Below are 27,098 nucleotides of genomic sequence, written 5' to 3' on the forward strand. Positions count from 1 at the left end.
AATATGTTCTTGCATGCCAAATACTAATAAAATTCTGGAGTTACTTAGGTGTCTCTTTTGATTACAGGACTTTGGACAACTAATTACTTTTGAAGTAAACTTAAGCAAGACTTCTGGAATTAAGTTCTGGCAACAGAGATCTTGTTGAAACTCTGCAGGTGTGGAGCATGATGAACTCCTTGTCTCACCTGAAGAGCTCTGCTCACCTTTTGATGTCAATGGAAATTGGGATCTCCAAGCCCAGTCAGTAGAAGATGTGCTGACATGAAGATTTTGCTTCACATCAGCAGTGCTTTCTAAGGGGACTCACCTGGCTGTCCTCACAGGGCTGTTTTCTCCCCTGTGTGGCAGGTGCAGAAGCCACAAAATGGATTGGTTTTGTGAAAAAATAAACCAGATGATGCATTTACAAATAGAAATGCATTTAACAAACTTCAGGTGTTAAAGCCTTCAATCCACAGCACCAGCCCAGATCTTGTCCAGGATATCCCCTCCCTAGCACACATGTGGCCCTTATGTTCACCAGCACTTCCCTCTGCAAAGCCACTGGCTGCTCCTGCAAGCAGGGCCAAAGCCATGCCAAGGATAATACCCTTTGCTAAACAGCTGCCAAAATACTCAGCTCATTGCAAAATACAGTCCCTGACAATTTAAATATGTTGTTGCTGGAGTTACTGAAGTGCTGTGCTACCCACACCACTTAGTGACAGCAACAGGTACGTAGTGTGCAGGAGAGAAAGGAGGCAATGGGGTAGGGCAAGGATACAGGATATATTTTCTTATCATGACTGAGGGGGCAAGCTGCTCTTTTAGCATCAGCAAGGCACTACAAGGCCAGAACTATGGGAGTCTGCCCTTTGTAACTCTCCAGAGCTGTGCTTTTCTGCATTTGTGACAGCATTTCAAAAGAACTCCATTACATCCCGTATAAACTGAACTGCTTTTACCATCTCATACTAATCCATCTTTCTTCAGAGCCCTCTATTACAATTTTAAATATGGTCACTGACATCACTGAAATAATTTTAGCTGCATTGATACATGTGTTTCCATCATTGATACGTTTCCATTCTATAGAAACAGCATGCCTGGATTTTCAATGAAACTCTGAAGCTGTAACTCTGATCAGCAGTCATGATACAGATCTCTAGTTCACTTCTTTCTTGTGCTATTAGGACGGCACAAATATATACATCTTTGTGTAAGTGACAACCAGGGAGCTTTTTAAGTTCAACAGTGATGGCATTTGCTCATGAGTCTGTTATTTCTCCCTTATTTCCTTTTAGGAGTGTTTCTCTCATATGACATTTAACTTAAAATGTTACTGTCTTTGTGGGAGAGAAAGCGACTTGTGGAGGTAGGCATTGCTTATGCAGATTGTTCAGTCCTGTGGGAAAAGGTTTAGTCACTTGTCATTAGTTTCCCTATTAGCCACTGTAATGGATTAGCAGTTACTACTTTGGAAATGCCTTTTCAAAAGTAATATTTAATAAAATGTCATATTTTATACAGCAAAATAATTTGTGAACCACTCGTAGAAAATCTACAGCCTGACAGGGAAAACATGTGTTCATTTTTGTTCCCTTACTATTAGTCACTACTGTGAGACACAGCCAAATGTGAGCGCATGGATAGTGCACAGAATTAATTTCATTGAGAACAAAGAAACACATGGTGGCAGCGTGAACAGTGTTAGGGGCTTTCAATGCTCTGCTGACTGGGATATTCAGCCCCCTGGACTCTTCCACCATTGTTAGTTTTATTCCTACAGATTCAATAAGACCTGATCCAGCTCTGTACACACAGTTCATTTACTTCTTGCATGGCTTGTTTCTACGGTAATACTAAAACAGGAGATTTCTGATTACTCATGCTTCCTTATTTAGGAAAAAACCCAGTCAGATGCCATAAACTAAATCGTTTTAACCCGTGCCACTAAGGAAGTGCATAACTTTGTGTCTGGTTATGGCAGTGCATCTTGCTGCTGTGATTACCCAAAGTGACCTCAGCTTTACAGGAAGAAAAAAAACCTGGGTTTTTTCAGATGAGACAGTTCTTCACTTGACCCCTCATTTCATTGTTGCCGCTCCTGACAGTCACGGAAAGAACAACATGGCTCCCTCCAGCATCTGTTACAGTGAGATGTGCACAATGTTTTCAAAGAGGAATTACCCTCCAAGTTCCAAGAGAAAACCACTGTAAAGGGAAAGTGTGGTTCAACACTGAGTTTCAATTCAGCTGCCTAATTATTCCCTCAGGGAGCAGAATTTCTTCCAGTTGTAATCATGGTAAGTCTGGCCCTTCAAAAGAGAAGATTTCCTGAATTCTGCATAGTTTGGGGGCCACCTGTAGAGGGTGAGGAGGCCTTGTATAATGGCACATTGCCATTAGCAACTGTTTGCACAGAATCAGAGTCATAGAATGACTTGTCAGACTTTTGCTGCTTTCCCTGAGACTATTCAGGAACAGCACTTCCCACAGTGCCGTAGGGGTACCGGGACCAGCTTCACACTTGGTTAGGTACTATCTGTCTCCTCTGCTAAGTGCCACAGTGTCTGCTCACCCATCTGCTTCTGTCCCACAGATACCACTATGATCCCATGTCTGGGGAGGTGAAGTTTCCGAGGAAAGGAGATCTTCAGCCCTGCTGCTCTTCACACTCTCAGTGTATTTCCCCTGATTATCATCGGGTCAGTCCCAGCAGCTGGAGACTGTCCCCATCCACAGTGAGCCTCCTTTTTTTATACTATAACCACCATCTGAACAGCCTCCTGCCAGTCCACTACAACTGCTGGCTAATTTTTCTCTGCTGTTGATGACAACTATTAGATTAATCTTGAGAGGTTTGCTTCTTTCCCAACTTATGTAATGACAATCCAACCCAGAAATCCTCATGGCATCAGGGAAGCCATCCCTGGCCTTGCAAAAGTCTTTCACAGACCTAGAGAGATTTAACATCATGGTTTCAGCAACTTGATTAGCCAGGCTCTCACTGATAAAAAACTTCTTCCATCTAATGAAAGACAATCTCAAATCCTGAAACTTTAGGGTCGAAGGTGACTCAGAAGAGACTGGCCAAGAAGGACTTGTGCACCCCTTTGGAAAATAAGGATTTGGCATACATTCAAGAAAGCATCCTAGTCAGAAAAAGATGTGGCCCTGACACGTGGTGCATGCTTAGGAGCTTCCCTGCAAAGGACCTTGGTTAATAGATACCATTGCATAAGTGCTTGTAAAGAACTTGAGTGTAGCATCTATTTTTTTTTCCAAATGTTGCCAATTTCCTTTAAATGAATACATTTATCACAACTATCTGACTATTTCAGAGTTTGAAAAACCATTTGAGAAAACCATTTTAAAAGGCTATACTTGGGTCTGACCTCATAAAGGGGTCCTAACCCCTTAAATTAAATGCACTCTTAAAGCTCATTCATTCATTCTAGTGAGAGGGGATATCAGGGCCATGGAGAGGTTAGAGAAGAGAGATTGCTCTCCAGAGATGCTGGTAGAGTGGGCAAATATGCAGATATAGCTAAGAACCTAATTTTTAATTCTGGAACTGGGCTGAGACAATTACCACTCAATGCTGCCCTTCCCTGATGCAAGCAAGATGGGTGAGGACAGGACTGTGCCAAAAAGTCTTGCCTTGGTCCTACTGGAAATAATGGATTTGGATGGCAACAAAAGCAAATTATCATATCCTGTATGAGTTGGGAACTGCTCTATTTGAGCCTGCCCTTGAGCAACAGAACACAGAAGGTGACGACCTTGAGTGAGACTTTGCAGACTTAACCCCCAACGATTTCTATAAAATATTAAGAGTGACAGCTGATATATCGCTCCTGTTCCACACACACCATGAAAAAATAGGCTGTGTGTATCCAACCAAACTATTTAATAGCCCACTAATGCATTTGGGCGTAGTTTTTTGAAGGCTTTGGCAGAGAAAAGACCTTCTGTAAAAACACAGTGCAACATATCTTTCAGGTTACCTTGTCGACACAATGCAAGGTGCAGCTTTCTCAGTCTCCTTCCTTCCCCTTCCCTCCCTGTGCTCTGCTCTGCTCACTGTGGCTACTGGAAAAGAAGTAGCAGAGACACTGCGTGAAATTGAGACCCTGTGACCTTCAGTATGCCGTGCCCTGGGGGACACACAGGTGTGTGTGCAGGGCTGCACACTTGCAGCATGATGGTGCACTGTAGATGAAGTTGGCATTTTATCTTATTCCTTGGTTTCAGATTAACTTCCATGGGCAGAGTCACCACCTGTGGACTGCTTAGTGCTTCCTGGCATATTGGGGGCACTTGGCCAAAAGTAAATAAACATCCCAACGAAGCAAGTAGGGAAAAGAGCAATAGTAAGAGATCATGGTTTTCTGAGGATTTCCTCAGATGTTTCTGGATACCAAACGGTAAGGTTTGACCAAATGCAACATTTTGTGGGAAATGTGGTTTGTGGGAAATGGAGGACAGTTGGTCAGGGGAGAAAAGGAAGGGAAAAAAAAGTCTGAAAACATTTTATTCAGGTAGAGTGGAAATTTTGCATGAGGGAAAAAAATCACTTTCTTTAACGGGATTTACAAAACAGCAATTTAAGCTATTTGTGGCTTTTAGGAAGTGCTATTACTTGTCCTGAGACAAATTTGTTTTCTGTATATTCTGTAACAAAGGCTGCTGCTATATATAGGATGTGTTAATTTCAACTCTATCCATTCCTTCTAATATCTGACATATTTTGGGATACTGTAAATAAAAGAGAAGTCACTATCCAGGAATTATGAAATAGTAAATGAAGAAACAGAGAAGCGTCTGCAAATGAGATTGCTAAGTTTTATATTCAGATAGGTGTATTTACATGGATGTTTTAGTGTATGTCCTTGCTAGAAGACTCAACCACACGCTTGGCTTGTACTGGGTTTGTGTAATGGGTCAGATCCAAATGCTGACAGAAGAGCATCTAAATCAGTTCTGCATTAGAGAGACTGATGTCCCTTTTATTCCTCCTTTAACTGCACTCACTGCTGAAGATGATGCAGAGAATTAATTACAGCTATGAAGAATGAAAGGAAAGGGCCATACTCCCTCTTCAGCACTGGGTTGACATCAAGGAGGTTGCAGGGTCAAAGGAATTCAGGAAAAAGCCTTCGGTAATAAATTCTACTGAGATTACGTCCTGTAACCTAACTGCATCTCTTCAATCAGCGATTAGAGATCAAGTGTAAAGAGCTCTTAAAAAACTGAAAGCCATCTTTTCTTCCTGGAAGCAGAGTGCAGTTGAAGATGGATGCACTTCCCTGAGGCTCTGAACAGGTCACAGTTGTATCTGTAGGTGCTTCTCTTGCTGTGTTTAAAGGAAAGATAGGACCCTAGCCTGTTGCTTCGACCTTTCCTTTGTCAACTTGGAATCACCTTCTGTTTCTTCGCTTGCTGCAAAGCAGGTTTTGTTAAGAGATAGCCAGCAAACATCCAGTTTTAGAGATGAGACAAATGTTCATTTTTAAAACTGTTTTGGTAGGTAAAGACATTTGGTCAGCCCACCCCAATGCCAGCTGCTACTTCCAGCATCATTGGTGGAACATGGCACAAAACCAAACTGGCCACAAACATATTGTTAGCCTGATCCAGGATGTCCGTGATACTAGGGAATGTGTGTGATCCTAACGCCTCTCTGCCAAGGGAAACAAAATTGACTGCACGGGGACTACAGCAACAAGTGACTGTTCTTGCAGCAATAGTTCTTGTGTTCGTGCTGGTGTTGGCATAAAACAGAAACATGGGAAGTGTCTGAGGGAAGGAAACACATGTCAGGATGTCTACACAGACAACAGCCTCCATGTTCTGGGACTGATAAATCCCCAGACTTTACATGGACCTCATAATGAGCCTCTCTATTTTTAAAAGTTCTCGTTTCTGGGCATTCAATACCTGAAGGCTCTGAGAGATGATAACCATCAGACTGGGCTGTTTTGGCTTAGGAAATCACAGGTATGCAGGGTTCAGGGTGAGCCACGCTGCACACACAGTCCAGTGATGATGGACATGGAAACACCTGGCCATAGCTGGGACCAAATACACCTCTTATCTGTGACGCTGGGAGCCTCAAGCAGGAGAGGGGACCAGTCAGCAGTGACCTGCAGCTAAATCTCCAGGCCACAGGTACCCTGAGTCAGCAGGTCTCCTCACGGGCATTTAGACCAGTCTGGATGCACTCATAGGTGAAGTGGTGTTTTTTAGCTTGACTGTCTCTCTGCTCTGCAGCCTCTCTTCTGCACAATGAAGATTACAATTCCTGAAATACTTAGGCACATGCTGATGGCAAAATCATCCACCAGGGCCTCAAACACTGCTGTGTGGAACCCAGAGAAGACCTTACAAAAATAGCATATCTTTTGATCTTCAAACTCAGTTAAATGCAGTCTGCAGATGCACTGAAATCCTCTAATTGTTCTGCAGGCACAGAAATAGGGGTTTTGTCACTATGACATGAAGAAACAGGATTAGAACAAAATTCAGGTGTTTTTAGATGAAACAAAAGAAGCCAGAAAATCCCTTTGGCTTTGAGTGGTAGGTTTTTAAGGGGCCAACGACTCTGCATTACCTGAAAACACTTATATTTGGGATTCCCCTCTGCTCCCCAAGGGATGTCTGTGACCTCATGAGAGACTTAGCCTCCAGGCCCAGCTTCATACTTTTAGCATCATCTCATCAACAGCATGGCACTGTCACTGCTCTTCTGCCATGAAAGACTCAGCTGCCATGAGCCCTACTCTGCACCCTTCAGAGCAGAGGGTCCCAGCCCACTTAGTGGTGGTGAACCCCTCTGCACCTCGACTTCAGCCCTAAACTGCTCCTAGAGAAGGGAGTGGTCTCTTTTCCCAGCAATGAGAATGGTTGGAGATTCCACAGGCATCCCTCATTGCATTTCCAGGCTGCTCTTTCTGTCAGTTAATTGGGACAGCAGAGCTGCTGTACCAGGTCGGTATGGGGTCTATGCATCCCTAGGGACATGGGGTCCCTTAAACTATGCAGCAGGAGAAGTCCCATAAACATTGGAGAAGAAGCTGAATCTCAGCCCTGCTCCTTCACACAGAGCTGTTCAGAAGGGAATGGCACAGCTTCCTCTGACATGCATAAGCATAGAACAGCTTGGGTTGGGAGGGACTGTCCCCCCCATTTTAAATTTTGTCTTCATGTAAATGATGTACCCTAACATAACTCCCGGGGGAAATACCAGGTGTCATTACAAGGGCAGGAAGACTCTGCAGTATTTCTCTTTTTCTCCGAGCCTTAATTGATAGTTACCATTACAAAAATAGGAAAAAACATCCTACACAGAGATCACCTCCCCTCAGCCTTTATGGCTACATGACACAGAGCTTAACAGCACAAACCACTAGACTCCATGTGGGCAGAACATGACTAACAGTCCATCTGTGGAGCAAATAGCTAAAGATAGGCCTGACAGCTTCCCTGGCTAGCTCGGTTTTCGAGAGCAGGTGGGACGGTTTTGCCGCAGGGAGTGATTTCAGAGAGCCTGTGGAAATCAGCATCTCCTGCACAGCCGGCTCTTGCGCTCTGCCCCTCAGGCGGGTCCGACCGGCCTCAGAGCCGAGCCGTGAGGATTCAGCCGGCCAAGAGGGGCGATGTTCGGCATGCTTCCAAGCCCCGGCGTCGTCCGCCGGGCGCTCCAGGACCGGCGGCTGGGGGGAAGCCGCGGGGACTGCACGGTGCCGGGCTGCGCTCCTCTGGGAACCGCCGCGCCTTAACCTTACGCGAAAGGGAAAGGGAAAAGAAAAGGGAAAAAGAAAAGGGAAAAAGAAAAGGGAAAAGAAAAGAAAAGAAAAGAAAAGAAAAGAAAAGAAAAGAAAAGAAAAGAAAAGAAAATTATAATCTAGAAATAATAAGTAAATAAAACCAACAACAAAGTAATAATAATAATAGCAGTAAATGCATCCAGGCGCGGGTTGGTGTAGTCGATCCCCATCGCATGGAAGCCGCCCGGGCGCGATGCTGCCGGCAGGGCAGGGCAGGGCAGGGCAGGGCAGGGCACTGTCCCGCGGCTCCGGTGCCGTGCCCGGAGCGGCTCCCGTGGCACCTCCCGCGCGGGGCGGAGCGGAGAGGGGCGGGCGGACAAAGCCGGGCTGTCAGCGGGCGGGCGGGAGAAAGGAAAAGAGGCGGCTGCTGCCGGCGGGGAGCGGAGCAGGTGAGGCGAGAGCCGGGGCTGTGCCACGCTGGCACCGGGAGCGGCCGGGAGGTGCCCCGCGCCCGGGGGCTCTGGCGGGGCGGGCGCGGCTTTGTGCGCTCCGGGCGAGCGCCTCGCCCCGCGGGGGACGGGACGGGCGCGATCCCTTCAGCCGTGGGCAGCGCGGGGCGGAGGGCGGTGGTGGCCGGCGCTGTCTGATTCAGCCATTGCCTGTGGGGCCGAAAGTACTTTGGGGAAGGAGAGAAGAGCTTAGTATTCCCTGCTTAAAAAAAAAAAAAAGGAAGTGAAATTTCAGCGCTGTGACGGTGCTAAAACAATCTCCTGACTCGAACCGAGTCCGCTATCCTGTGGCAGTGAAGCTGGAAAAATCCCATGAGTATTATGCTGAGTTGCATCACTAGAGAGTAATTAGTATTTAGCGGACTGAAGGACCGAGAAGCGTGTTTGTGTGTTTGTTTTGTTGCTGTGAATAGTTGGGAAGCAGAAGAGTTGTTGGCTGGCTCTGTAGTGCGCTGTGTTTATGAATTTAAAATCCTTCAATATATAACCAGTTCGCATGTCCCTGCTCAGCTGCAAGCATCCAAAAGAGCTTCTGGTAACAGAGGCTTGAAAAGGGAGCTTTCCTTCATCGTGCTGCATGATAGGAAAGCTTTGTGATAAATAAATCCTATTCTAGGGAAAGCACTTAAAAGCCTGATGATTCAGCATGCTGCATCCACTGACTAAGGGTGACAGTTCCTGCGAGGAAGGATGCAGCACTGTGGGCAGATATAAACATTACCTGAAGCTACAAGCTTCCCATGCAGTAGTGCCACACGTGAGGTTGTGTCAAAAATAAAAAAATGAGGCCCCCCCCCCCCCCGCCAATACCACCAGTTTTTCACTTTAAACAGCTTCTTCTGATAATTCAAACAAACAGCCCTCTGGTGCTTTCTGTGGTGAGTGAGTTATAGTCCTTTTTGTCATTGCTTCCCAAAGGGATAGTTGCCTTTTATCTGTGGCCCCAAACTGTGTAGCAAATGAATAGAGGCTAATAATATAATAATATTATAATAATAGCTCATAACTTAACATGGCAAGAAATCTAAAGCTGTAAAGAAGGTGGAAACTTTTTACGAGAAATACTGTGACAATTTTGCTGTCTTTTAAGAGAAGACAAACACTGAGACTGAGATGACATTTGAGAAGTGGAATAGCAGAATAGTATTTCAAACAAAGCCTCGTGCAGCTCAAAGGTTATTTTGGTAAGTTGCACTTGCTCTTCAAAAGACAATCTCTTTTAAAAGTCAAATGAACCGTATAAAAGCTTGTACAGGAACACTATTGTGGGGTGAATCTAGTCAGGGTTCTGACTGCTTCCATGAAGAGCTAAGTATTTAGAAGTATCATCTCAAGGGCATGTTGAGGTTATCTATTATTCACCAGCTGTATGAGCAACTGTACACACTGTCATGTCAGGATGCCCAGGTCACGAGCTGAATGCTCTCCAAATCCTCGGCGTACACACACTCGCTCTGTGTCTTTGCTCTGAGCTACAGGGGCTCCTGCTTTAATCCTTGTTTATGTCTTTATGTGCGGGGTGGGCCTTTACCCAACGAGTGAGAAGATACAAAGAGCACAAACTGTCTTTGTCTCACACAGGGGTCGTCAGCAACCATTGCTGAGATTGAATGGCTTCCTGTTAGTGAAGCCCTTGCAGTGAAAATCATCCCTGAAGTGGAGGGACAGGAGGGTTATGACCCCTTAACTCACCTACTTCCTTATCATGTGGGTGAAGTGTTTGAGTTACAGGAAACTCTCCATCTTTAAAAAAACACTCAAGATTTATGTTACTGCTGCAGTAGTGAAGTTTCATGCTGTCCCTAGCAGGGAAAGTTGACTGAGATGCTATATAATCTATTTAGATTCAACCAAGGGCTTCACAAATTATTAGCCGTTGATGAATTTGACTTTTCCTGAGGGCAAGCCTGCCTCAAACTTAGCCTACAAAATCCATGAGCTACTTCAGTTTCTTAAGGAGAAAAGATCAGCTTATTAAGAGAGGAAGGGGTCAGAGAAAGCAGCAGGTGGGGTACTTAATGTCTTGCAGGCTTGGTGTGTATGAGACACTTATGCCTTATGGAGATATTTCAAAGACAGGAAAATGTAAATAGTTTTCTATAACCTCACTTTGTGGCATGTGTCATGGGACAATGGTATAACTTGGCCCATTGTCCTGTTAGGCTGTATCAGAATGCCTGGTGGTCAGGTTTGGTCATTTGGTGGTGTCTTCTGCTTATTTAAAACCTTTGGCATTTGGCCACTTACCAGGTACCTGTTCAGGTGCCTGGAGCTCCTGGAGTTGGTCCAGCAGAGGGCTATGAAGATGACCAAAGGGCTGGAGCATCTCTCTTATGAGGAAAGGCTGAGGGAGCTGGGCCTGTTCAGCCTTGAAAAGAGATGACTGAGAGGGGACCTCAGCAATGTCTGTCAGTATCTGAAGGGAGGATGTCAAGAGGATAGAGCTAGGCTCTTCTCACTGGTGCCAGGCGATAGGATAAGAGGCCATGGGCAGAAACTGAGGCACAGGAAGTTCCACCTGAACATGAGAAAGAACTTTATTGTGCAGGGACCATGCAATGGAACAGATTGCCCAGACAGGGTGTGGAGTCTCCCTCACTGGAGAGACTGACTCAAGAACTGGATGCAATCCTGTGCCATGTGCTTTAGGATGACCCTGCTTGAGCAGGGAGGTTGGACCAGATGGCCCACTGTGGTAGTTTTCCAACCTTACCCATCCTGTAATTTTGTGATTCTGTGATTCTTGAAGGTTAAGTCCTCCTGTAGCATGCCACTTCCTCTGAGAAGCAAAAGGGTCTCTTGTGCCACCACTACTGCTTCTCAGGCAGGAGAAGCTTCCTGTCAACAAGGGCAGCAGGCATCATTCACTTGGGAGGACATTGTCTGAAGTGCATTGGAAATAACCTGTGCATTGATGATGCTGACTGGTAGTCTTGGGCTGGGATAGTTATTTCAGCCTTATGATTTTGTTTGTAATGGCCTCTATTAGTTTTAGTCTGATACTCTAAATCTAAGGCCCCCCTCTTATGATAGAACTCTCAAATCAGGTTTCTTTCAGCTCTTACAAGTCCAAGTATTCTCAACTATTTATCATTGTCTCTTCTGGCTATCTGGCATTTTTCTGTATTATTTTTGAAAATTCTTTCAAATTCCAGTGAAATATTTGGAGGAGTTAAAAAACAAATTATATCCTCTCCACCACACCACACCCACTCTCCCAAATGGATAACCACAATAATTTATTGTTGTGGTTTAACCTCAGCAGGCAATTAAGTACCATGCAGCGGCTCTCTCCTTGCCCCCGCAGTGGATTGGAAAGGAAAAGTAAACCTTATTGGTTAAGAGCAATTTAAGGTTTGAAACAAAATATAGTAATAATAACAAACTACTAATATTAAATGCTGTCCTTGCTGTACTCCCTCCTGGATTCTTGTGCGGCTCCTCAGTTGCAGAGCAAGAGATACTGAAAAGTCCTTAGCTTAGGGTAAACACTGCTTAGGAATAACCAAAACATCCGTGTGTTATCAACATTATTCTCATACTAAATCCAAAAACCAGAGCACAGTACCAGCTACTAAGAAGAAAAAGAAATCCCTCCTACCCAAACTGGGACATTTAATAGTTGAAAAACAAACTTGTGGGCTTTCAAAATTACTACAACTTTGGCTGAAACATATAATTCAAATTTACCTTAGAATAGCTTTTATCCTGATCCTTTTTCCCTTAAGCCTTGAGACACTGAAACCTTAATACAGTCAAGTTTTATTATTTAAATAGCTTAATTCCAAAAGAGGGAGAAACATTAGACTAATGCAATTAGGTGAGTGGAATGCATTTTTCCCTCAGGCAACTCTGGAGAGTGATACTATATCATGTTAAAAACTGCAAGTGGTTGTGTCAGAGCGAGTTGGGCTGGGCAGATGTTGGCATGAAGCACGGGAGGGAGAACTCTCTGCACAGCTGATTCAGAGCCCCAGTGGGAGCATGTTGATAGCATTACTCTGAGTCACAGGGGGCCCAAAAAACAGCTCTGTCATGATGGCTCACATGGTGGTGTTGGGTGAAGTTTAAGTGAGATCCTGAGCCTTCCAGTACCTTTATGTATAATATTTATTTTACTGCAGGTACAGGTACACGTGTGCGTACATAAAAGTCTGTTTTGGCCCAGCTCCTCTGAGCAAAGCTACAACTGCTCATGTGAAATCCTTGGAGTTTCAGTGGGGCTTGATTTGTCACTGGTGGAAAGGTGAGGGGATTTGGGCAATTCCCTCTACGGCTTTTGCCACGTGGATCCTGTGTATCCTCTCTGCTGATGGCCTCCACTGCCTCTGTCTCCAGGAGCAGTGAACCTGAAGGCTGAACTCTGGCAGAGCAATGGATGCTCTCACGGCAGCAAGAGAAAGTGGGGTTTAGTCTGCCTCCAGGAAAGGTGGGGAAAGAGCCTCAGGCAAGGTGTTGCTTTCAAGGGGTTTGAAAAGACGCTTCACTGACTGTAAGGAAGCAGCAGTGACTCGTCTTCTGCCTTTGGGAAAGTCAGATGAGAGGAAAGGGTGCTGGCAGCAAGGTTCAGGAGCGGGGAGAGGAGAATGCAAAACCTGAACTGCAGGGAAAGGATCCCGAAAACAAGAATGTTCTAGGAAAGCTGTCAGGGAAAGCATTTATCATATTATTATTTAATTGGATCTCAGAACAATTTCACGTTGTGTTTGTCCCTGATGAGCTGGAGCACAGCCCCAGTGCGCAGTCGCAGGACAGGCAGGATTAAGGCACAGACCTGTTCTGGGAGCAGTGCCCAGTGTCAGCAGCCAGCAGCAGGGCTACCCTGTGCTATTTATATTACGGCCATGACCAAAAAGTGTTTTAAAAGTACCAAAGGAAAGCAATCCTGCTAACAGAGGCCCTCTAGCAAGAGAACGGCTTCAGGAGGAGCAAGTATGCTGAAAAATGATCAGCAACTGCTGCCCTAAAGAGGGGACGTTTCTTCACAGTGCTCCAAAAAGATGCCCAATGGTAGTGAAGAGGAGGAGGATGTGATAGAGAAGATGAAAACATGACAAAATTTGTGGGAAGAGCCTCAGTGATCCTGGCTGAATGCCTCCTCAGTCCCAGAAACTCTTTTGTCTCTTGTGATGAAGAGTTTTACAGTCAACCACTGGGCCTTTAAAGGCCACAGATTTCAAATTTGTCCTATTTAAAGTTTAGGAATGGTTCTCTTAATAGGAGCTTAATCTTTAACCCGGTCTCTTTTGAGAATGGCTCACTGTGTTACTTTTTCCCCTTCTGGGAAGAAGCCAGTAGTATTTCTTCAGCAGGGCAATTTCAGATATTGAGTACACCATTTATTTGAGTCTACTCTTTTCCTTAAATGATAAAATTAGTAGGGTCCTACCACTGGATAATCTACCATACGCAAAAATGAAAGACTTCCAGGTTGGTCTAATTACCAATGCCAAACCACATAAAAATGTCAGGTTGTCAGAAAATAAAAATCCTGCATAAATTTGACAGGTAACAAGGATGTAACTATAGAGGTCTATCAGCTATAAGCTTCAGACACCTAAATTGTCTTAATATAGTAAATCTTGATAGAATCATTACAGTCTGCAGGGGAAATCTGTCTCTCGTCTCTCTGCATGGTTAGTTTGTACAACCTGTAATGTGAAATGTCTGAATATCTGCTCAGGCTGCTCCTTACAGTAGAGTTTTATTAAAATAGGCTTTGATCTGATAACCATTTTATGCCTCAATTAATACTGGGTTGAATATAGACTAGTAACAATCTCTTCAGAGAGTTTGAATGACCCTGCAAGCAATGCGTGTCACATTTTATCAAAGGAAAACAATGTGTTTTGTTTGGCTTTGCTATATTCAGGCTAAGTAGAAACACTCATTCTTGAAGCTTCTTTGCAATATGGCACTTGAAACTAACCTTGGATCTCATGACTCATCTCTGCTGGGATTGTGGCATCCCTTACAGTTCTGAATCCAAGAATATTTGTGAGCCAGATGCAAAAACACAGACTAAGAAGCAAAATGGAAGCAATAGATGAATACCTCTCTTGATTTCCATCAGAGTCTGGAATTCTTCCTGTCTGATATTAGTTCAGAAGACACTGTCTTGCAGGAGTACCTGAAAATGCAAATATTGTTTGGCAGCGTTTAAGTCTTGTGGATTTAGTGGCCAAATAAACACATTTCCAAGCACCTGCAGGTATTGTCTGCTGTGCTTTGTAAAGTTGGAAATGGCTCCTTGGCAGATGGCATGAGCACATTGTTAGTATTAATAGACCCGTACACAAGGAGAACAGGGGACTTCTGTTGGTAATTAAGCTAATCACAGAGGCAGCAGAGAGCTCCTGTCTTATCACTTATCACTGCTTAAATTTCAGCTACCAGACTGCACCAGCAGAGCAAATAGTTTCCTTGGCATTTGATGCTCCCCAGTATTGTGTGCTTTGGAGTTTCCCTGGAGTTGTAAGTAGTCAGGTTTAGGACATTCCACTCATGCAGCTCTGTTCCACTTCAACAGGTTAGTCTGCAGGTCTGCTGTAAATCTAAATGATTGCCAAACAATTGGGTATTTAAATCCCCTGACACAAATAAAGCGTGCAACATAAACAAACTAACACTTAAAGCTGTTAATTTAGTTCTTTTCTGCTAGCTTTTGCATCTTTTTCTTGCAGCTCAAGTTCTCAGACATTATTGATTGCAGTAACTTTTTATAGTCAGTGCTACTCCTTTCAACTCTGTTAACCCTTTAATTCCCTTATGAATTTTGATGTCAATCATAATAATGGGAAATATTATCAAAAGAAAGCAGGAAATTTAGAGGTACAAGAGACTAGGTATTGGCAATTGGTTGTGAACATCTTTATGTCTCATTAGCAAGCCCCAGAAATTTTCTAGGAATATACATTTCTGTAGAAGAAGGGGTTGTGGTGTGCAGCTGAAACCAGTCTGGGGAATGTCCTAGGAAAACCACGCTTGGTGAAGTTTTGAACAGCAGCTCTAGGTAGGCTGTCTCTTGGAAGACCTTTGAAGGGCAGATGAAATAATTCCAGATGATGACAAAAAACTTTGTTAAGAAAACAAAAGATCTGGGCTTCCAGCCACTTCAGGGTAGTTGGTTTTGTGCCTGGAAAGAACCCTGCATCCATGCACTGCTGCTCTCAGGCTGCTCCTGTGGAGTGCCCCTTTCTTTCTCATCATACAACATGATCTTACGAGATTTTTCACATTCTTTATCTGTGATGTGTCTCTTCCCCTGAGCTAGCTGCATCCTGACTTCACCACAAAATTGGCACTAATTCTATTCTGTCAGTTTGCTTTTTAACTTCCTCTGGCCTTTGCCTGAAAGGATCCCCCATTTTTCATAGTAACATAGAAGACATCATAGAATGGTTTGGGGTGTAAAGCACCATTAGAGGTTACCCAGTTCCAAGCCCCCATCTCTGGGTGGTCTTGGACCACCAGCTTTTTGGGTAACAGCAAACACGCTGACTGATTGTGCCACAGAGACTCCCCGCTCAGGCTGCTGTGCACCTGAACCCCAACTTTTACCAGGCAGAGCCTTGGTTGCTCTTTGACAACTCTCTCGTTTCCCAGCCTGGCCATGGGTTCAGTAGGAAAGGGGTATCACAGGTTAACCTTAGCCCAGCTGTGCAGCAGAGCCAGAAAATGCTGTGCCTGACCAAGAGGAATGAGAAGCAGCCTCTGTGCTCAGAGGTTGAACACACTGCTTTATCCAAACAAGAACTTTTGATTTAGGGGGACCATGAAGAGGGAGGGGACTATGAAACAAATCAGGACTGAAAGTCAGTCGTAAGTTTTCCCCTGAACATGAAATGTCAGCAGGCAGATTAATTCTGTGCTTTAAAACATTGCTTCCTTGCTAAGTACAGGCAGATTTAGAGGAGCTCTTGTAACTGTTCTTGCTCAAGAAAGCAAATGTGTTTCTAAGGCTGGCCTTTGCATGGAAGCAGCTGGCAACAGCAATTATCAGTACAGGTACTGCTGAAGTGCCTCCTCAGTAAAGACCAACCCACCAGCCCCTTGCTTGCAGGCATGTACTCACCTCTCCTGCTTTTGGCTGCTAAAATATGGTCTGGTCACCTAAGTTTTAGCAATTCCCTCTGGTTATAATGGCAAAAGGTGTGATTACGCTTACAGCTGCATAATGCTGTGTTTGCCATTATTTTATTGCCAGCAATAAAGTAGCTCTGTCAGGCAGTGCAGGTGTGCCATCATCTTTGTAAGAGCTGTTGGTCATTGTCAGAAAACAAGGCTTCAGACTTCTTTTTTCCATGCATGGTGATTATTAGGAATGAATCCCAGGCACTGAGTGTTTTATCTATTGATTTTATTTGCTAGCTGCTACAGATGAGACTATACTCCATTTCACCATTTCAAGTTTCACTATTGGGATATAGGTACTACCAGCTGAAGGAGCAAGTCCTTTGGAAGTCAAAGCATCATCTCTGGTATCTTCCCAGTACTGTATTTCTAAATAGAGCATGGTTCCAAGCCCTAGCCTGGGAGGTGCATCTGTACAGTGTGAACTGCACTGAACACAACATGCTAGTACTCCTACCCTGATTTCTGCTCTTGCTCATCTCCTGTGATACTCCTCCTCCTTTCACCCACACCTGTGGGTTTCCCCATTCTGTCTGGGAACATCAATTCAAGAGAAGTGATAACCAAGAATGTCAGAGCTGACCTGTTTAGTCAGTCGTTGCTGAAGTGGAAAGAGAGGAAGCTGGCCCAGAGGGAGCACCTCTGCTAGAGAACCTCACAGATTGGAAAGAAAATGAGTTTGTCTCAATTTCTCCCAACTCTGAGTTTCAATAGAACTGCTTTGTTTTCTCTTGTATGCTATGTTTGTGACCTCATTCAAAATTTATCTTTTCCTCAGAATCATCAGACTTTCTCTAAGGACTGAAATGGTTTTATTAGCCTTGGAGAATGCTGCAGAGTTTCTGTATTCACATACAGTAGAGCATGTGACTACAGACTTCCAGCCACAGCAAGAGACATAGGTATCTGTCCTTTAAATATGGATTTTAAAGTCAAAGATGCTTTATCCTGCCTGCAGAAGTACAAAAGCAGTGAAAAGTGAATGCTGTATTTTATTATGTAACATTTCCTGTTGCAATAAAGGTGGCTTTCTTCCTTCGTCTGACATCTGGGAGTGTCTAATATTGAAGTAAAGTCCCACATGGATATGTATTTTTTAAGCACCAGTTAGCATTATCAGACAGAAATGGCCTGGTACTGTGAAAAGGGATGAACTTTCTTCTTGTAGTACTCTTTAAAGTTAAGATTTGACCCAAGTCACGAATTCTCAAGAAAATACCTCTGCTCTTTGTATCAAGATGGAACAATCACTTCAGCTTAAATACAGGAAATGTTGGGTATAATAGTCATTACTTGCACAGATCTTGTTAACAAGAACATAATTTCCTAATCGCTCCCTTGAAAGCAAACCCAGATGATAGAAGCATAGTTGAACTCCTGCCAGACACCTCAAGAACTCTAATTTCACACCCAGCCTCCTTCAGGAGTGCCAGGATAACCTCAAGTATTCAGTGAAAAAGAAACCCCAAATTTAAGCCCTGTGTTTATGGTTCCTCATACTTGTATGCTTGAACAGTAGGGATAGTACGAAAAACTAAGAGACAGGAGTGCAGCCACCTAGCTGTGTTTGTATTACACACTGAGGCAATATAAAACTCTGCAGGCAGTATTGCCTTAGTGGCAACGTCCTGATCCATCGGCCCACCCTCTTGAGTTAGGCCTTGAGAGAAAAGAAAGTTGAGGGGTTTTAAAATATAGAGTACTTAGAGGACAAAAGAACAGATTCTAATTGTTATTGGTGGCCCCTCCATAGTGAAGGCGTGTGTGCGATTTAATGAGTCATGCCAAGGGCTTTTGTGTTGCATCATCTTCACTCTGGAAGTGCTGAAAACAAGAGCCTTCACTGGTGATGGAGGCTTGTCTTGAGGTGATGCAACTGGAAATTATTGCAAGTTCAGAGATATGCTGCTTTTCAATATAATGCATCTCTAATACCAATAAATACTCCAAGCTGGTAGACTTCCCTCAGGTTGTTACAACACTGCTTTTAAAAAGCAAACAACTGAGCAAGTTCACCGACCAGATGTTTGCAGACCAAATACCAAGATGTTGCAGGAACTGCAAATATGGGACACAAATTTAATTTTGTCTACATTTTCCCCGTCAGCTTGTGAAACTGTCAACTAGTTATCCACTTTAAAAAAAAAAAACAAACCCAAACCAGCACATGATAAGTTGATAAAATAATTATATAGCTTCAGAGAAGTGGTGGTTTGTTTTTTTTTTTTTGGTAGGGTTTCTAAATAGGATGAAAGGTGGAGCTAGTCATTTAGCCACACCCATGGTGAGGTTTATAAAGGGAAGTTATCTAAGGGAAGCTCTTTTCTACCAGTCTATGACAACAGGCAGTTTCATTTAACTGGTTTTTAGCTTAAAACAGAATACCAATCCTACCATGTCAAGGCTTCTTAAAGGTTCCCGTACTGGGGATACTCCTCTAAATGAACCTTTGAGACAGCAAGGTAAGGTAAGTCATAGAGTCTGCTTTACTACTTTAATTCCTTTTTTACACCTAATATTTCTCTGTCAGAGAATGGAGTATTACTGTCATTTCAAAGGCCTGTGTTTTCTCTGCCATGTGTGATTGAGGTTTTGTTCTTTATAGCTTTGTAATCCTGTATCACTAACTCAAATGGAGAAAAAACAGCCTTAAAAAAGCATCCCCAAGCCTGGAGAGGTTGTTGGTTGTCATAGGGTAATTATGCTTTCAAGACTGATGACTTTGAGGGCTAGTTTGCACCACCTGCCCACAACACTGAGGTTAATGTGGCTGTTGTAATTGTGCTGCTGTTTGTCAGTCATACCAATATTAACTTCTCAAGCATACAAATAAAAGATATGCTATGCTTCATTGTGCAATTGCTGTGGCTTAGTCATGACTTTTTTTGATACACCCAAAAATCCTGCTATAATTTTTGTTTTCTACTGTATCACAGTTTCCTTATATATACATGCACAGGATTGCTTATGAGTTACTCTGTTCAGCAGAGGCCTCGTGAGTGACTGTGGATGTTCCTCAATGAGATCAGGTGCCATAAAAGTTTGTTTGCTCTTGAACACAGGTGTTCATGTTGGTACAGTATTTCTGAGGACAGGTTTCTATCAGTTTACAAGATGTCTGAGTGAAATCTTTCATAGTCTTTAACTGAAGTTAAATGTAGTGTATGAAAAAGTGATCACAACAGTGCAGGGGGTGTAGCATGGATGTGGCAAGAACACTGGTCAGCATAAAAAATACCTATCTCATTAAACTGGTTACCTAACTCTGGGCTTATTGCTGGTGTGATGGTAAAGCAGAACTGTGAGGAACTGGAGAGCAGGGAATGAACCTTGAAAGTACTTTTTAGGAGCTCCTTCCAGGCTGCTGGGAAAATGGAAGGACGTGTGGATGGATTTCTTTGAAAACTTAATAAGCAACCAGATACAAGTGTCTTAACTTTCTTCCCCAATTATTTCATCTGTACATAACTAGATCAGAGAAGAGTAACAAGTTTTCTTTTACAAGCCTTCAATATAGAAGGAGTAGAAGTCACTAATATTTTTTGTTACTAATTGTATCCAAAACATGGGAATATTTGAGGGTCAGTAGTCTACCAGTGGTCTGAGCATATTCTGGAATAACTACCATGGGCTACAGAAATAACCGAAGTAATGTTTTCCACAAAACTGGTGCTCTTGATGGGTTCTCTTTTTCAAATTGTAAGCAAAACTGTGAAGTAATGTATTGGCAAAAGCTGACTGATGGCCTCTTGGGCAAAATGTCATGATGCAAGTTGGAGACACTGTCAGAGCACTTTGACTTTGTGTGATTAGAGACATGAGAAAATAAATGCATCTTACATTTGAATGGACACATTTTCCACCTTGATAATGCTGTGGTTTTTCTTCAGAGCTTCTGCTGTCAATGTTAAACTTGTAGGATGCTTGACTTGAGCAGTGTGGTCACTTCTGCTGTCTACCATATGTTTTTACTGATATGTGGCAAATTGTGGCTGTGCTGGATTGTGGTGAGAAGAGTCTTGTTTGACAGCACAGCATCTCCTGCAAGGGCGGGCCCTTGGCTTTATCCACTGCCATGCTTCCGGGAGATTGACATGCTGCAGTTAGATTGTCCATAGGTATTTTTAAGTGCATTGTGTTTATTTTAAGTGACTTGTGTTGATTAAAGTCTTAAAAAATATTTGCTGATATCTTATTGTTCTAGTACAGTAGATTGAGGAGATGAAGGAGGAGGACAATACTGTCAGTACTGGCAGATAGTTTTAGGTGTCTCTACTCTTGGATACTTTCAGCTGGGTTTTCTGAATCAGGGAGAGAGTTGAAGCTTTTTCAAGTGGGTAATGCAGAGTTACTTAATTTTTGACATCATTGCATAGCTTAACATGTTTGTAAATTTGGTCACTCCCCCAAGCAGGGATTAAAATGACTTGGAAAGCAATATTTATGCAATACTTATCTAGCATAATTCTGACACCTGCTATTCAACACAAATTACTCAAGTGACACTGACTGTCCTGTGGCTGATTACTTATTTTATTTGATAAATTTAGATAAATCTTCAAAAGGCTACTTTTCAGTGGCCAAATTACAAGCCTTTGGGTGCCATCTTCCTTTTCTGATTTGATTTTTGGAGCCACTTATGTACTAAATGTAGGAAGACTTCTTGGTGGTGCGCTGGGTAATGAAGAGGACGATGGCCGATGGCAATCTCTTGTAACTTCCTTGTAACTTCTTTGAGGCACTGTATGAAGACTCACACTGGCAGTGGCATTACCTTGATGTGGTATTCTGTTAGTCCCTTCACATTTCAAAACTTCTGCTATCAGAAGATTTCAGCAGAAAATTTAGAATATGTAAGTGGATGCTAAAATTGAGTCTGGCTCTGGGTTCTCCCTCCTTAACTCATGCATGGCAACCCCAGTCTGTTCAGAGCTGAGCTGGAGGTAGGATGTGGGGTGGCTTGCAGGTTTTGTTGGGATGAGTGCAGGGCTGGTTGTGGAGAAGAGTCTGGTGTGGACGGCTTGAGAGGGTCCGAAGGGACGACGTGGACGCCCAGGAGAATGGGGAGGGCAGAGTGGAAGGGGAAAGGCCCTCTCACAACTGCAGCTTCTGAATCTGGGCCCAGCCTTTAAACCTTGCTGGCCCTGCACAGTCATCTCTTCCACTACCACCAATGGATGAAAATAGAAAGGCATTTTTCTCTACATTCCTGGGTCACAACCAAAGTCTATTTTACCTGTACTGCTGAGAAGACCCAAACTGACCCTGCTCAGCTGGATGCCTTACTGCTCTATGGATTCCTCTGTTCAACTGTCATTTATTTAGATTAAATCAGAATGCTCTACAGATCTTAAAATAACTGCAGTTTCTTTAACATTATTTGATGACCTTAAATAATGTATTTTTTCTCAGGGCAGTGCTGTCAGAGGACAGAGACAGCTGGCTTTTGTTGCCCTAGTTTAGTTGCAGTCAAACCAAGTTGCTGAGTTTAAACAGTAAATCTTGTAGACTTGCAATTTTTCAGTTTTTTTCCACCTGACAGTCATGCATATAGACAACAATTTCCAACATAATGAAGAAGACTGAAATTAACTCCTTTGTGCAAGCTGGAAGGGGAGTTGTAAAGGATGTGGTATACAATGAAAACTCCTTAGATAAGTGAGATCTAAATAATAAACAGAGAAAGAAATATAACTCCCAGTCAGATGTCACTTGGCCTGAAACAATGTTTCTGAGGTGTGTTGTAAAACACTTGAAGGCCACATCAGGTAAAGGATGTGCTTAGCATCCTGTCTATGACTTTAGGGTGATGCATTGTCTCTGCTGCAGCAAAAATCTTTCATTGGGATGCAGGGACTACAGGCAACATGTGATCATGGTAGAAAACCAGACAGAGAAGTCCTGTCATGGGCTTGTCAGATGACAGGGAACTTATTATGTAGCTGTGGAACAGACCAACAAGAAGCACTTGTCTGATGGATGGCAGAGATATCTCTGGTGTCCCTTTGAAAGGAACGCGTAGCTACTGGTACAGTTCTGTCCATTAAAACAATGTGGCACAGAGGGATTGATGGTGCTTTGTTCCAGCATTCACTGTGTGCTACTGCAAGAAATTGAAGTGCTGCCTTCTGATGTGTGACGGTGAAGGTCTTATTTCAGGTTTTATTGGTTTCAGTGATACATAATAAATCACAAATAAAATGTGTCTGTTCTGCAGTAGCCTAACTGTACCCGTTTAAATCCACTAAGATTGGTGGCCTCTCAGTTTCCTGCATATATCCTGCTGTACAGTGCAGTGTTTATATGTGTTGCTTTTCCTGATGACCTGTTTAAAATTTGAAATTGCAAGTAAAGATTTGTTCAGAATTATGTCTGAGGTAAAACTGAAAGGCATTTCTGCTTTACTCATAGCCCTAAGCATATGGGCTGGTCCTGGAAAGTGCTGGAGAGCCCACTCAGAAGTAATCAGTGGGAGCTGGGTATCAGCCTGTGTGCTTGCAGGGTGCTGCAGCAGGGCCTGAGCTTCATGGGGGAACCACACACTCTTTCATATAAGCGTAAGTGAGGTGTTAGGGGCTTGCAGCCCACAAAACTGATTTTATTAGAACATAAAAATAAATGTGACAAGAAAAAGCACTTACTGACAGGACAGAAATCTGGTGGGTGAGATTAAAGCTATTTAATAATATATACCTTCCATGCCCTATGTATCCTGTGCAGTAGGGTCCTTCCCTCCCATCTTTTCTAGTTGTCTAATTTTGTGACTTCTGAAGCTGAAGAAATTTTTTGCTGTCTCCAGTTTATATCCACTTCTTGTTGGGTTTGCCTTTTGGTTCAAGTCCCTGGCATGAGCCCAGTACTTTGCTCAGGCATCTCCCATTGTCCACTTGCGCATCACATCGAACACGGAGGGGTTTCACTCCCAGCTCACCCCATGGAGTGCACTCACAGCAGTCAAATAAATAGCTCTGTGTATGTGTGTATAAACATAAGAACTCTTTGAGTTGGATTCTCTTGCCATGCTACAGGATGCCTTTCTGTTGATATCAAGTACAAACAGGGCTATTTCTTCTGGGACAGGGACTGACAAAACAGTGGCCTTATTCCAGTTTTAAAAAACGACTATAAAGGAAGCAGTAACTTGTGTTCCTGGACTTACTGAGTTCTTAGTGTCAGAGAGCTGTTACATTGACTTGAACATCCTGTTTTCCTGCATGGAATAGTAAGGGAAAGAACACAGCACTTCAAACAAGGAAGATTCTAAGCATCTGTGCTGAATAAGGAAAGCAGGATTGTTCCTGGGATTAAAAATATTGCACTTCCCAGAGTAGCTTCAGGTCACCTGGTTAAAGCTGGGACAGGCTCAGTTATATTTTTCTTTACATGTCTTGTATGTCAAAGTATGTTATCTTGATAATTTTCATATTCTGGAAATTAAACTTCAACATCAATTTGTCATCAGAAAGGAGTAGGAAAGCTGAACCCTGACATCTTGTCTTGGATACAGCAGTTTCTCACAACCAACACGTCACGCCGAGGGAAAACAGAACAATGTGAAGTAAAATGATGTGCTTGTGCTCTCGACAGGCAAAAGGCATTTAGTTTGATAAGGTGCCAAACAGTGTAATTTGAGAGTGTTGTAAAGACTTCCAGCTGTCTTGCATATGCTAACTAACTATCTGGGGGATTTGGAATTTATCCCTGTGAGTATTTCACCAGAAGTGACCTTGCATTCTGGTCACTTGAATTCACCTGAATTCCAGTGAATTCAAGATCAAGTGCAGCTTGTTGCATTGTCCTGGTAATATTTTTGACCAAGGCTGCATTTCTCTGAGCATCCTGTCCACTGCTGAAGGATGGACTGTGTTTACACAGCCAGTCTCTCCTCTTGCCTCCCTCCCTGCTTGCTGCAGGAGATGCTGCCCTGCTTCGTTGACTCATGTGGAAGGTGTGGCATGTTTTGACCAGGAATGGAAGGGCGTAAGAGAGTAGCAGCAGAGTGCAGCAGACTCTGACTCTGAGATAGGCCCTGAAGGGACATCAATCTTATGGGAAAGCGTAGGTTGAATCTCGGATTTTTGCTATGTGAGTTAATAAGTAATCTGACTACCAAAAAGGGAGAAAAATTGGACTTACACCACCAGCATACGTAAAACTGCTCGGTGGCTTGGGATAGACAGACCTGCTTTCAGCTGATGGTGGATGCTTCAGCTGCAGGCACTATGCAACTGCTCATTTGTTCCACAAGTTACTACCTTGATTCACCTTGGGCATGTTCAGTTCAGTAATATCTTGTTATGGGGACTTCCAATAGCTGACTAATCTTGATGAAAACACAAAGGCTTTGTTAAATGAGTTCATGCCTGGGAAATAAGGACTGTGTTTTCACAAGTTTTATTTAGAGCCCCAAAAATGCTTTTGTACATGTGTTTTATATCTAGCACTGTTTACTAAAGCAGTCATGCCTGAAAATATCTGATAGTTGCCATCTCAGGAGCCTTTGATGCGAAGAGTGTGAGTTTATGCAAGACAGGAGATGTGCCAATTGTTCTTTCAGGCTCATCTGAAGGACACTCTGGTCATTCCAAAGAAAAACAGCTACTGGGAGGCTGCTGCTACAGCAAGTGGCACAGTTTGAAGAGAGCTTATCTGCAACATTAACAGGGGCTGGGTTCTTGAGGGCAGATTGCATGTGCCGGAGTAAAAACAGTAAGACTTGTTATTCTGCACAGAGTCTGCTGTACTAACAGGTTTATGAAAGAAGGATACAAACAAAACCAAACCCTCCCAAACACCAAAACTGCTAAAAGGCTTTGTCTTCTAAATGTGAAAAATTGGCTCTTGTATAAGTCTATAAGGGAAATAAGTGTGTATGTAAATGACCAGTCAATCCAAAGTAGCTGTTTTTTCAGTTAAGTGATGACTTTTCTTGATTGGTTTGGCCAGCAAACAAAAAGCGTAAGTGTCTGGGAAAGGCAGTGAGAGAAGTGTCTACACTTAAATTGTGTATACTATTGAAATTAGTTTAGTGCTCTTCCAAATCAGTGCTTACACAGTGTGCTTGAAGGAAAAGCTTTGCAGAGCAGATTGTTGTGGAAGTTTAAATTCAACCTGATACTGTAAAATAACTTGAAAACTTCCAAATTAGGTTTTCTTCTTATGAATAAGTGATGCACATGTGTTCATGTTAGTGGGCTGGTCCACTGTGTTCTGTGGCACTTGTCTGCAGAACAACATAAAGAATTGGTAATTCATGTGAGCTTTGTACTGCAGCTTCTTGGAGGAAATATTGCAGCCCAAAAATTTCTGATACGGTAGAATTCAAATGCAGGCTATCCTTTCAGAACAAAGCAATATTAACTTGAGGGGTTGAGGCTTAGCAACCCATCTTTTGAACTCCCTCCCATATGACTTGCTTTATTGTGTAGTATCATGGAGTACTTAAATAAAGCAACAAGCTGTCACTCTTATCTCACAAACTGGAATATTTTTCCTTGAACTTGAAGTTCACAAGCTGTGATCAGGTAGCAATGCTATTGTAACTGAAGGAGTAAAAGGTATTTATGCAGTTTTCATATACAGTCCTGCCCTGAAGAACTTCTGCATGGCTTTTTTTAGTTTCCCTCAATGGGGAAACTTCCAGCTCTACATACACTCAAGATCCCAAAAAAGCTGGGTTGGTTCCATGCTCTCTTTGTCAAATATACAGGTTTGCAGTTTTAGCTCTAATTACTTGTGTGGGATCATGACCACCATGCAAGTGTCCTCAAGCTTCAGTGTATTTTAGTTTTCCCATTTTGCAGGCGGGAGGCCCCCAGTTTCTGACAGACCTTTTGCAAGTGCAGGTTTCTGGTTGTAACTGAGAATATAGGTAGCTGTTATATTTGTCTGTGAAGTTCTGCTTCTCTTAGTGATAAGAGGTACTGCACCTGGGTAGGGTAAGCAAATCGGTACTCACTGCTTTGAAACATGAATAAATACCAAGTTGTATTTCTCTGCCTGCTCCCCCAAGAGATCCAATCCTATCAAATCCCCAGATTCGCCACTTGCTTTTAGTCAAAATATGTGTGGAAGAGTGTGAAGTGTCGGTGGGCCGTTCCTCCACCTTGTAGACAAGGAGGGCTGAAGGATTGACTCAAAACATGGGATACTAAAGGGGATCTGCCCCTCGGCAGCTTGGAGAAGACTTAAAACATGCTCCTGCAGAGTTTCATGATCACCAGGTTGTGACTATATCACTGCGACCCCCTGCTCACCTTTCTCCACTGATTAAGTAGTGTAAAAGATTAACATGGTCCTTTCAGCAGAGATGGGAACCCAGGGATGATTGTCACACTGTGGATCTATGGAAAAGTGACTTTTGCATTCCACCTAGGAAAACCGGATGGTTGGGATTGATTAGATGAAAAGGAGAGACTTCTTTGGTTTTTGGGAGTACCTGTGATGATCTGTGCAGGTCAAATGACGTGATGCTACACCCTTCAATGTCCCATCAGCCATCACATGAGCACCTTATCAGAAGTTCACAGGACATTTCTACAAATTGTAGCCTTAAAGCCTTCATAGGTTTGCACATACATAATTGACTGCAGGTAATCCATTCTGCTCACACAAGACAGGAATCCAAGAACTCTTACCTGCTTCACCAGTGCTGTAAAGAGAAAAACTTTTGAATTTAGATTTATGTATTAAATATTATTTA

General features: G+C 43.1%; 1 protein-coding gene across 2 annotated transcripts in view; it reads left to right on the forward strand.

Moving 5' to 3' along the window:
• The first annotated feature begins 8,188 nt into the window (after positions 1-8,188).
• Positions 8,189-27,098, forward strand: part of MAPRE2 (microtubule associated protein RP/EB family member 2) — a 98,738-nt gene continuing 79,828 nt past the window's right edge. Inside the window, exon 1 of one of the 2 annotated variants that reach the window (XM_048287071.1) lies at positions 8,189-8,203. The gene's annotated coding sequence lies outside the window, so the exon portion shown is untranslated. Of the gene's footprint in view, positions 8,204-18,848; positions 18,864-27,098 lie in introns of those variants that run through there. The other variant, XM_048287069.1, reaches the window with a different exon arrangement.

The sequence above is a fragment of the Corvus hawaiiensis genome, chromosome 26, assembly GCF_020740725.1.
Source record: "Corvus hawaiiensis isolate bCorHaw1 chromosome 26, bCorHaw1.pri.cur, whole genome shotgun sequence".
Taxonomy (NCBI): Eukaryota; Metazoa; Chordata; class Aves; order Passeriformes; family Corvidae; genus Corvus; species Corvus hawaiiensis.